Source organism: Haliotis rubra, unplaced genomic scaffold (genome assembly GCF_003918875.1).
Source record: "Haliotis rubra isolate DU_JTF1 unplaced genomic scaffold, ASM391887v1 Scf26, whole genome shotgun sequence".
Taxonomy (NCBI): Eukaryota; Metazoa; Mollusca; class Gastropoda; order Lepetellida; family Haliotidae; genus Haliotis; species Haliotis rubra.
The window spans coordinates 781303-794345 of record NW_025766669.1 but is presented as its reverse complement, the minus strand read 5'-3'; positions in this window follow the sequence as shown (position 1 = coordinate 794345).

Sequence of the window (13043 nt, the reverse complement as noted above, 5' to 3'; positions counted from 1 at the left end):
AACCTTCTATCGCCTTACAGACAGTATTACCCCCAGAGAGTTGGGAATGCAATAGGATTACAAGCCTCTCCGATGATTGAGGCAATGACGAGATTAAGCTGGTCGGCGTGGTGTGTCCAGCACCACGTAAGTAGACAGTTATCTTAATCATTATATGATGGAGCGCATGGAGAAACAGGCACATGGAATTGTCTGGTCCCTGCTCGTCCTAATCCTTGTGCCTCAATCATATAGTGTGTGCTTGAAAGGTTGCGAGGTTTTAGGTCTTTGTGCGTTTAGAATATTTCAGTCTGAGTTTTTCAACCAGTAGTTAGGACTACCCGTGATGATTTTTTTTAGGATTGATTTTCAGTAACACATGCCTGTCACAAGAACCGACTGACGGGAAGGTTCTGTCAGTCTTGCTAACTAGCTTGATGTATGTAAAACCATCTAACTTGCAAAGGTCATTGCTCGTGATGTCAATCACTGGGTTGTGTGGTCCGGGTTCGAACATAAACCGGGATCGGGTGGTCAGGCTCGCTGACTTGGTTGACACATGTCATCGGTTCCCAATTGTTCAGATCGATGCTCATGCTGTTGATCACTGGATTATCTGGTCCAGACTCGATTATTTACAGACCGCCACCATATAGCTGGAATATTGCTGAGTGCGGCGTAAAACAAAACTCACTCACTTACGGGCGGCTGCGGTCTTGGACAAGGATGTAGAGGTCAGATCCGAGGATTACTCCAGCTGCAGTGAGTGAGGGAATAATGTTTTACTCCGCTCTTAGCAATGTTCCAGTAATATCACGATGGGGGACACCAGAAATGGGCTTCACACATTGCACCCATCTGGGTAATACTGTCTTGTAAGGCGACAGAAGGTTCCCAGTGAAACCCCTGTGGGACTAGCAGCTACAGTAGGAACTTGTTCCCTACAGAGATCTTAGCCTTACGACTAGTACTGCTGTAACTCACTGGATTTTTTCAGAAAAGGTTACGATCGTCTTTGTGAGTGAGTGAGTGAGTGAGTGAATGAGTGAAAGAGTGAGTTTAGTTTTACGCCGCTGCAATACTCCTGCAATATCATGGACGAGGACACCAGAAATGGGCTTCACACAGTGTACCCATGTGGGGAATCGAACCCGGGTGTCCGGCGTGATGATCGAACCCTTTAACCACTAGGCCACCCAACTGCACCTACGCAGTGTCGTGAGACGCGTTAACTAGTCCGTGTATAGTGTCATAAGGTGAGATCCAGCCACTAGTCACGGAATGCAGAGTGATGAAACAGTGTCTACGACAAGACATCCACATTTCTATACACACTTTTAAGTGGCAATAAATCCAGTCTCACATTCACGTCAGGCTCCATGGAATGCAAGGTCAAATAGCCAACTAATGAGCAGGTGGCGTCATGACGTACATGCCAAGTGTAAAATAACCAAACATGTTAACACATGTCGGTCATGCTTATTCACACGACAAAATGTACCTGCCAAAATCTCTTCTCTTTTATAGACTGTCGTAGTATTAAATGACTTTAAAAACGTCAGCAATGATCTTCTCGTACAACCCATTGCCTAGACTTGCACATGTCTCTTTGGAAATTATCTGTTCCACTCACAATTCTTAAACTACGTCACCCGTGACGATCCAGGTTAGAATGAGCCTTCATCAGCCCATGCCGGTCGTAAGAGGCGACTAACGGGATCGGGTGGTCAGGCTCGGTGACTTGGTAGATACATGTCATCGTATCCCAATTGCGTAGATCGATGCTCATGCTGTTGATCACTGGATTATCTGGTCCAAACTCCATTATTTACAGAACGCCGCCATATAGCTGGAATATTGCTGAGTGCAACGTTAAACATAAAAAAACAACCAACCAACTTAACTACGTAATAATATAAACAAAAGCTGTCCATATAAAGGACTGCCCTATACTCTCCGCTAATCTAGACTGTAATTGTCATACATCCGTGGATTTATTACTCGGTAGAGACTTGAAGCAAGGCTATCGAACGCCATGCTCGGAACATTGATATAGTCCCGTACGTAGGTCACGGCACTTTGCGAGACCTTAGTACTTCCGGTAACAAATACAGTTTCATGCCTTTTCGAATGGTGTCATTGTTGTCAGTTGACAGTAAGGAAATGATAATCCTTGCAGCAATAAAAATGTCCAATCTAACCATTCCCAAATATGCTAGCCTTGCTCCAAGGGTGTACTGAATGCTGAGCCCATGGATGTATAGTAATTGTATCCCTCGAAGAGGCAAGTCTAGATAAGCGGACAGTACCCCAGTCTGTTGTTTATTATTTTGACTTGTGCAAATCTACAAATTAGCCAACTATTACCATTGTCAACAGCTGTGACAGCAAAGCATGGATGTACACTTGGTTCGGTCTAGTAAAGTATTATTCGGCGGTCGTGCAACTTGGAACCAGAACTGGCTCTTGAATATACGCTTGTCACATTCGTTACCCACTCGTGTTATTCCGGGACAAGCCTTCTTGGAGTTTACGGAAAGGGGCGAGTGGTGACAAATGACGCTTGTCACTGGAAATCGGGTACCGGCAGTAAGTTGGGCCCCGTATCACATATCGCAAGTTGGCGCGCGCAAGGGGAGCCGGGAACTAGCTTAGTACCGGAAGTAGCGCCTCGCGAGGCCTTATTAAACTGCGGGCATGTCTTAGAATAGCCTTGCTCCAAGGGTGTATTGAATGCTGAGCCACATATAGTAATTCTATCCTTCAAAGAGGCAAGTCTAGATAAGCGGACAGCCTGAGGACGCCAGTTTGTTATTTACACTTTTTTTTTCATTTAAACTATTATTACCTTAGAGACTTATGCAAGTCTAGTCTTGGGAGAAAGAGGGCCATTTTGGTTCGTGTTGTAGTGTTAATGACAGTTGCATGGTATATCGCCGATAAACACCTGCAGGCTGCGGAAAATGGGTTAACCTCAATGTATCCAGTGTTTCTAAATGAGACAGTCACTGGCAGCATTAGTGCTTTAATCCCTAGTGTTATCTCATGTTGTTAATGTGCCGCAAAACACATGTTTGTCAATGACTTTGTTTATGGATATGTAAGCATATAAATGTTTTTATCAGCTTTAGAATTAGACGCGGAAGGTTGACGATATATTTGAGGCGTAGAAATCTAGGATTACCTCAGTGTTGGTATAAGAAAACATACATGTACTTTGGTGGATAAATATTGAACAAACAAGAAATGGTTATTCGATGAATATCAACTTGATAGCATTCATTCATTATTTTCAGCCTATACGTTTCCATAACGTCTTTAATGTTGTTTTTTGGGGGTCAACTCTCGTGTTCGACAGTGAATTTGCTCACTGCACACATCTTCTCGAAGTCAGGGTAGGGTGTCCAAAATGGCCAATTGCTATCAGTTCATTCTGTGGATCTTACGTCTCTGTGTTTCACCCAAGTGATTAACGTCTTGTTCTGCATCTGTTTTGGTATTGCTACAGTGCACTCTAATGTAAACAGATGTGGCTATTGGACCATTTTGAACGATTTCAGTTTATCGATATACGTGGAACTGAACTTCCAAATGTCCTTGCTTTAATGTACTTGTCAATTAGAGCAGATATTCGTTTGCATAAAGAATCAGGGTGTCGTTGTTCAAAACGATTTTTTAGCCTAAAAGTGATCGAAGCCCCTATAGCTTAGCACAACCTTACGACAGTCGCAACGCTAAGGTTGCTTTGTGCAACGGCAGCCAGGGCCTAGATTTTCGAAGCTCTCTTAGGGTTAAGATAGTCGTAAGTTAATGTTAATGTATGGCACTTACGACTATCTTAGCGCTAAGAGAGCTTCGAAAATATAGTATGGACTTTAATTCACAAAGCGATAGCAGCGCTAAGGTGATCGTAACTCCGATGCCTTAACATAGACTACCCATAAGGTGATTTAACATAGACTTACATACGGCAGTTGTGGCCCTCAGATCCTATCTCCCGTAGTCGTAGCGCTAAGGTGATCGTAACTCCCATACTTTAACATAAACATACGGCAGTTGTAGCGCTAAGGTGATCCTATCTCCCATACTTTAACATAGACTTACGACAGTCGTAGAGCTAAGGTGATCGTAACTCCCATACTTTAACATAAACATACGGCAGTTGTAGCCCTCAGGTGATCCTATCTCCCATACTTTAACATAGACTTACGACAGTCGTAGAGCTAAGGTGATCGTAACTCCCATACTTTAACATAAACATACGGCAGTTGTAGCCCTCAGGTGATCCTATCTCCCATACTTTAAAATACACTTACGACAGTCGTAACGCTACAATTTGTGCAAGGGCAGTCAGGTCAGCAAAACGAGAAACACAACTGGAGCCCATATAAATGCCTACTTCTCACTTAAGTGTCTTCTCCCTCAATTTCACTTAAATGCTATCTATCTATCACTTACATTTCACATATAGTTTTTCAGTTACGGTACGTTCCAAAGTCCATGGGGTTACGCCCAAATGAAGTTCGTAAAAACTATACTGAGGCCTGAACATGATGTGATCGATCAACTATCAACTGACATTGTTTGGCTCGTGGATTTACTTTGCCTCAGGGTTCTGTGCAATGATTTATATATTTTGTTGATAAATGTATGTTACTTTATAATTGGTAGATCAAATTAACCACTGGGATTGTTAGTGGCTGTATCGTATGGGTACGTAAATCCCGGAACATTCAAAGCAATTTTAGACCTACCACTATGCTATTTTAATTTACGGCTACGTTTGTTTTCAATCGCTGACATCTGAAGGATGGTTTAAATCCATGCCGGTAGCAAACGTACTGTAAGTCCCCATGGTCCCTAGCATGATGATCTACATTCAGTTGCTGGCGACCTGTAGCCGGGTTTCATAGTGTGTCGTGTAAAGCACGACACGTTATAGTTTTATATTTATAGTTTTATATAGTTTTATATTTTAATCTGAGATATTCTTGTTACTGTATTGTCCTTTGTTGACAGGTATATATATCGTTTAAGTCTGTTTTCATTAATATATAGATTTCATAGTCACGATATAGATGAAATACTGTCGGTGTGACTTGAAATTATAACTCACTGATTATGTTCAGTGGCCTTCTTCCTCATCTTCCATCTCACCAGGTGACCCCTACGATACGGACTGCTCGCACAAAACGGAAACCAACACTGACCACTTCCATTACAAGTACATGATTCAATTGAAATGGTGCACGTTTTCTACTTATCAGCACCAACATCAGCACGGTTCGTGTTTTAATGGAGTCTTGTCGTCTGCCAGCTGTGTCTGTCGTCTGCCAGTTGTGTCTGTCGTCTGCCAAGACTCCATCCGGTCAACGGCGATATTTGTGGAGGCAGGCCCCGACCCGACCGCGCTGTAACCGATAGCCCTTATTATCCAGCTCATCAGGGTCGTCTTACTGTTTGTTGTCTCACCTCGAGTCGCACACGACTTTATTGAATAAATCAATTTTTGACCGCTGTCAATAAGCGCCAGTGCTGGCAGATTGTCCACACCTAGTGAGAGGCCAGCTGTTGATCTGCGTGATGTTTAATATGACGGTGACAAGAATACATGGAGAGTTGATGTCTTGCAGAGACTTGCTTGACACTGACCGCAGACGGCCATGGCAATGTCACCCGACATCCTCCCAGTTGGAGAGGAACGGGAGTGAATGTTGTTACAAACCATTAATTTATCTAAACACTGTTTGGCCTGAAGAGACATGAATCTTAGGAACAAAAAAAATAACATAACACATGCAACCTCATATTTTCCATATTACGACCACCTTCGATTATCCAGATTAACTTTTATTCCTTTCTGTAGTGAATTATAGCACGGAGACTGTGAGACATACTCAAATGGCTTGGGGCTACTCGAAATGTATGATCGGGATTTTTAATCCATGTTCGCAGGTTTCATCAGAGTGGTAAACGTCTGAGACCTGCGTCACATCGGGTTTCCCTCCCACATTAAGCAGACCCGCCCTGATATAGCAGGAATTCTGTTCAAACCCCTTAAACTCTTTCATTCTTTGGGTGTGGTTAGCACAGTGGATAAAGTATTTATTCATCACGACAAGTCCCCGGGGTTGAATCCTCACACACAATGAACGCCCGTCGCCATGATGGTGCTAAGAGACTGCTGAAAGCATCGTTATAACCTTACCTAGTCACTGGACCGAAAGGAAACACGGAGGGTTACGTACATTAACCAATGTGGCATTGCATGGTGGCTATGTTAGCACCATACCATCATATTTGCAGTGAGGAGGCACGGGTGCCCCAGTCGTGAAAGGCACCACGAGTTGTCGGGCATAATAGTGTTCCAAGGCGTGGCTTCGATCCGGGGTTCAAATATCCGGGCCTCGTTGCACACTCTAACATAGACTTACGAGGGTTGTAATTCGCCCTGATTGTCTTCAGGTTGTAAGTAGCATGATCATGCTGGTTTGTTTGTTTCTGGACATTCAACATTTGTTTAAAATTGCAATACTTTGAGGTACAAAAGACGTTCGAGCTCGTTTAGTCTTGGTTATTGGTACTGTGTAGCGGCGGCCCGAAGGTAAAAGCTTATACTCTAGATTTAAGAAATGTGTTTTGTCATTATTTATTTTTTTCAGTCGTTGAAAGTACTTGCCGCGTAAGTGGGATACGATGTCATGTAACCACCTGATCCCATTAGTTGTCTGTTAGGACAAACATGGGTTGCTGAACACCAGTTCTAACCCGTATCTTCACGGGCTGTTTCTAGTCCATTTGTTATCTCCAAACTAAAACCAAACAGACTCACTACCCCGTGGGTATCCAGGGTTGGAATGCATGAGAAACAACACAAACTTGCTGTAAGAAGCGACCAAATGAATCGGGTGGTCTGACACGGTGCATAGCAACCGTCTGCGTACCCCAACGATTTTGGTCGGTGCTCACACTATCGATCACTGGATTTTCGGGTCCAGGCGCAGTCATATTAAGGTAATCATATTTATCATGTAGCGTTAAACAACAAACTCCCAAAGTTCCCTTAGTATTGTGAGGGTGTCTGTTGTTAGTCTGTTGTTTAATGTTGCAGTTACAGTAGAGTGAGTGAGTTTTACGCCGCACTCAGCAATATTACAGCTATATGGCGGTGGTCTGTAAATAATCGAGTCTGGATCAGACAATCCAGTGATCAACAGCATGAGCATCGGTCAACGCAATTGGGATGCAATGACATGTGTTAACCCAGTCAGCGAGCCTGACCACCCGATCCCGTTAGTCGCCTCTTACGACAAGCTTGGGTTACTGAAGACCAATTATAACTCAGTTCTTCATGGGTTACAGTAGAGAGTTGGCCTGGGGCCTAGTAGTTACAGTGTTCGCTCCTCACGCCGAAAACCCGGGTTCGATTTCCCACATGGATTCAAAGTGTGAAGCCCATTTCTGGTATCCCCCGCCGCGAGATTGCTGGAATATTGCTAAAAGCAGCGTAAAACTAACCTCTCTTACTCAGGCAGGGAGGGACGGGGTGATGCAACAGCGCCCAGTCATCACGATGTCTGACGCTCCGTTGAGCTTATCTCTTGTAGAAATAATCACCGTGTTTATGCTGCCTCGGTAGAAGATTAACCAACAAAGGCCAGCACCGATATCTATTTACACTGATATGGGTCTTAATGGCTCCCAAAACTAAATTTCAATAGTGAGTTATACTCAACAGATGAATAAATTGGCCAATATTTTCACGGAATATATATCTCTTTGAATGGGTAGACATTCACAATCGAATGAATTGTGTCTACAATTGCTAAACCAAATATAGATAGGCAATGTAATTTGAGTATAACTAGGCATGTCACGCGATCCAGTGACATCTATGTACACACAAGTCCTTCCTTTTATTGCCTTAAAGGCGGGTGTCGACAGTGAACCACACTGTGCCGTGCAGTCGACTCATTAGCCAAGGGTTGCCTTGTAGAGCTAGGCTTTGGGCAGGGTGTTGCTATACGTCCACGTGTATTTCTTACAAGCCTCTATAGTGTATCCAAACACGGCGTATTTGTGAAGAGGTACATATGGGAATTCATAATGTAAGATATAGCACGATCTTTCATACTTTATTAAATGTAAATATTTGTTCCCTTTGAATTAGAGGCATGCATACTATTTATTTTTTCAATACAAATCTTTGAAAACATCGCATGTCAATAAAATATTGTATTTTGATACCTTGCATGGCAAGCAGAAACTGGCCTATTTAGCCCTTTTCGTATAATGCTGTTTTTAACGCAACCGCGGAGGCCAGAGAGTTGTTGAATCACTGCAAAAATATTATATTTTTTCACGAAGTCGCACACAGTGTTCATTGTTGTACGGATAAGGACGTTATTATAATTCGTAAAGTTTTTGTGTGACCTCCCTAGACCAGTGCTAACCATACAATCTATAAACTGTACCATCTGGGTGACAAAATAATATAGGTTGTTTTTAAACCAACGAGGTCTAACCATCTAACCATACTACTAGTATTTCTGCATATGTTCTTGTACCCTCTGGATCTAAACTCACTATCACTGTACCAAATATATGTTCTTGTACCATATGGGTATAGTCTGTCGTACAGATCCTGAAGCAAATATATCCAAGAAAGCCCACGCAAGTCTAGAAAATGTGGCAAGTCTAGATTTCCTCAGCTTGGGCTCCTTTTCATTATATATATATATTTTTTACTATGAACTTTTTTCAGTAAAATAAGTTCATTTCAGAGACTAGTTGTTAGTCTACATATGGGTATAGCTTTACTATCTCTGTATGTTAGCAATATCCCAGCAATATCACGGCGGGGACACCAGAAATGGTCTTCACACATTGTACCCATGTGGAGAATCGAACCCGGGACTTCGGACGCTTTAACCACTAGACTACCCCACCGCTCCCGCTATCGATGAGGTGAGGTGAAATGGGGTTTAACCTCGTACCTGAGAATATTTCGCTCATATGACGACGTGCATGTGTATGTGTGGCTGCGTGTACACACACTGACTCCGAGCCGACCAGTCCTCGTTGTACCCATTAATGCCGAGCGCCAGGCAGGGATCAACAAGTACCATATTTTAACGTCTTTTTGGTATGACGCTCTTCGGGCGGACGCTCTAACCACTACACCACGGGGGTGGTCCGCTATCAATGAGGTGATATTGCTATATTCCCCGACTACGTAAACTGCACCGCTGACGACGTGATGGTTCAGTCGGTAGACATTGTAATCTACTGTAATCTACACACGCGATTTTCGATCGCATTTTCATATATCATCACCGCTAATTAAAAAAGTGCATGTTTGACTACAGTCAGAGTTGTCTCACTCTGTGACTAGTTGGATCTTGATAAAAGAATGGCACTGGCATGATATCATTTATCATGTGTCATGGTGGCCGGGATTAGATCGGAACTAATCAGACTAATCTGTCTGAGAGGTTATCCGTCCGTCCGGGTAGTATTGACGTGTGTGTCATGACGCATGTCCCTTGCGTGACACTTGATGCTGTATGGCTACATGGCATTGTGTATGGCAATGTTAGTCAATCATACTTATATATACTTTAATCTCGCGCAGTACCCGTATGAGCCTATACCTGTCTGTTGCAGGTGCCTCGACCCGTATCAGATTTATAAATACAGCTGGCGTCATATATGTTCTTTATTGACACACGATCTTAGCTGGGTACAAACAGGAACAGTTTTGAGTGAGTGAGTGAGTTTAGGTTTACGCCGCACTCAGCAATATTCCAGCTATATATGGCGGCGGTCTGTAAATAATCGAGTCTGGGCCAGACAATCCAGTGATCAACAGCATGAGCATTGATCTGCGCAATTGGGATACTATGACATGTGTCAACCAAGTCAGCGAGCCTGACCACCGGATGCTGTTAATCGCCTCTTACGACAAGCATGGCTTACTGAAGATCAATTCTAACCCGGATCTTCACAGGTGGAACAGTTTTGTTTGCATAGGACATCAAAACAGAAACAGTTTTGTTTGCATAGGACATCCCATGCTATCAGAAACAGTTCTTATTAGACGGTGTCCCTGTTATAATAGTAACAGATCTTTCCATTGGGCACGCCTATTATGACAGTAACAGTTACTTTCGTTGTCTACCCGATGCTAAAAGGAAAGTTCTTTTCATTGGGTATGTTACGTTGACTGTCTTCTTCACAGGGTACCTCTTGTTGAGGTAGAACGCTATTCTCGTATATCCTAGTCCCTGCTCAATGTGTTGTATCAGAAGGTTTCAAAGAAGAATGTAAAATAGTCGAGAGAAACAAGTGCTGTTTTTTCCCGTTTAATCAAATCCACATACTATTTTTAAACGTGATATTGATTTTAGGAGGTGAGGTGAGGTGAGGTGAAAATGGGTTTAAAGTCGTGCTGAAGAATATTTCGCTCATATGACGACGTGCATGCGTGTGTATGTGTATGTGCGGCTGCTTGTACTAGCCCAGACTTTAGCTGGTTTTAAAGTGCTAGCCCACTGAGATATCATGCCACAGTGAAGCATGAATACCCCACTCAGACACATTATACTGACTCCGAGCTGACCAGTTCTTGATGTACCCATTAATGCCTACCGCCAGACAGGGACCAACAAGTACCATATCTTAATGTCTTTTGGTATGACGCGGCCGGGGATCGAACCCACGACCTTCTGCTCTCCAGACGGACGCTCAAACCACTACACCACGGAGGCGGTCTGGGATACGATGACATGATTCAGCCAAGTCAGCAAACCTGACCACTCGATCACGTTAGTTGACAAGAATAGGTTGCTGAAGAACAATTTTAACTGGATTTTCTCACGCTCAAGATTTGGCAGTGCAGTATGGGAGATGCAAACATAGACCATATTTGATAAGCACATTCACTACTAGACTCCGAGCTGACCAGTCCTTGTTGTACCAGGGATAATCTAATCTATGTTATATAGTCTCCCTGGTTGTACCCATTAATGCCGAGCGCCAGGCAGGGACCAACAAGTACCATATTTTAACGTCTTTTGGTATGACGCGGTCGGTGATTGTAGGAAATACGTTTAAGTCTTCCGTGTGATGATCCGGGTAAGAATTGATATTCAGCAACGCATATTTGTCGTAAGAAATGGGATCGGGTGGTCAGACGTGCTTGATGCATGTCACCGTATCCAAAATGCGGAGATCAATGCTCAGTGTTAATCACTTGATTGTGTAGTCCAGACTCGATTATTTACAGACCGAAGTCATATAGCAAGGTCTTGCTATGTACGGCGTTACAGACCGCAGTCATATAGCTGAACTATATCAACACACAAACCAGTAAGTACTGCTGGTCCCGACTGTATGCATTAAACATAAACAATATGCGTAAACAACATACCAACAACAATAAACATGCAAAACAATCCAATAACAAAACAAGTTTTAACATTTTATGCGAATAATTTCCAGAGATAGGGAACACACCGTGGAAGAAGACACTGTCTCTCGGGGTTTTAAGTCCTAGCTGAAACAGGAACTGTTTCTGGTGATGCTAGTTCATCTTTTATAATCACCCATTCACTTGGGTATCATCAATATATATGCCAGTTTTCTCAAACATTACAAGTAAATGATTAGAAGCCACTAGCCTTAAAGTGTTTATAAATTACTACAGGTACATCTCATCATTCCTTTCTGAGGTCGGGGCGGTGGGGTAGCCTGGTGGTTAAAGCGTTCGCTCGTCACGCCGAAGATTCGGGTTCGATTCCCCACATGGACACAATGTGTGAAGTCCATTTCTGGTGCCCCCCGCCGTGATGTTGCTGGAATATTGCTGAAAGCGGCGCAAAACCATACTCACTCACTCACTTTCTGAGGTCAAGTCCAGGTGATACAAGCATCTGCCTCGGAGTCACCTGGCAACGAAAAACAAATAACTAGCCATTTAGAAATCCATGTTCCACATCATCCTGTGGTTTAATGTACAATAACGCTTACGTCTAACACAAGGCTTAACACTGAACATGACAGGCAACACAATAAATCCTGCAGTGATTTATGAGGGTTTTGACAGGATACAATCGCTACACGTCAGCCCACGATATGAAAAAAATCAAAGAATGTAGACCGAATTTTGTTGATGTTTATATGAAACAAAGGAATGCAAAAACAGAATGAATTAACACTCGCGTCAATATCAGCCTCCATTGTGACAGGTATTGTCAGCGACCCACCTTTTCTGACATAAAGTAATTTCACTGACAAAAGATCGACAGCGTGGTATTACAGACAGGGTGTTGCGTTACTATACTGAAAGTTTAATGGTTTTACTGTGGTTAGACACAATTTGCACAAATCCTCCCCTGTCAGCTTGGTGACTATATACAGAGTGATAGGTAATTTAACCCAGACATGTACAAATGATTCACTATGAAACTTTCCTCCTCCATTTAAGTCTTTACATCATGCTGGGCTTATGTTACACGTTAAGCGCTTTCTGTGTGAATAACAAGCATTTTGTTCGTCTCCTTGAGACTTGTTTGTTTCAAATTAGGTCGATGTGCATGCCCCCAGACGAACCGGGATGAAGTGGAGGTATCAGCCGGCATCATCGACACCGGCAACTCCATCTACGTCGCACGCGTGTAGTCGGTCAATGTTTTTCTGGCACAGTATAACCAAATCTCATTGGATATTGAAAGTTAACGTCAAGCATAGTCAGTTTGGATCTTCCGCCAAAACGGATTCCATTTGGAGTAAAAGATAAAACAGCGTTGATAATTTCGTAAATGAAAATCAGTAATAACGCTAAGATTCCTGACCAATCGGGGACGGTAGGGTAGCCTAGTGGTTAAAGCGTTCGCTCGTCACGCTGGAGACCCGGGTTTGATTCCTCACGTAGGTACAATATGTGAAACCTATTTAAGGTGTCTCCAGCCGTGATATTGCCGGAATATTGCTAAAAGCGGCGTAAAAGGTAACTCACTCACCCACCTGATCAGCAGTTTTCGCCATTCACACAAAAGGCGTAA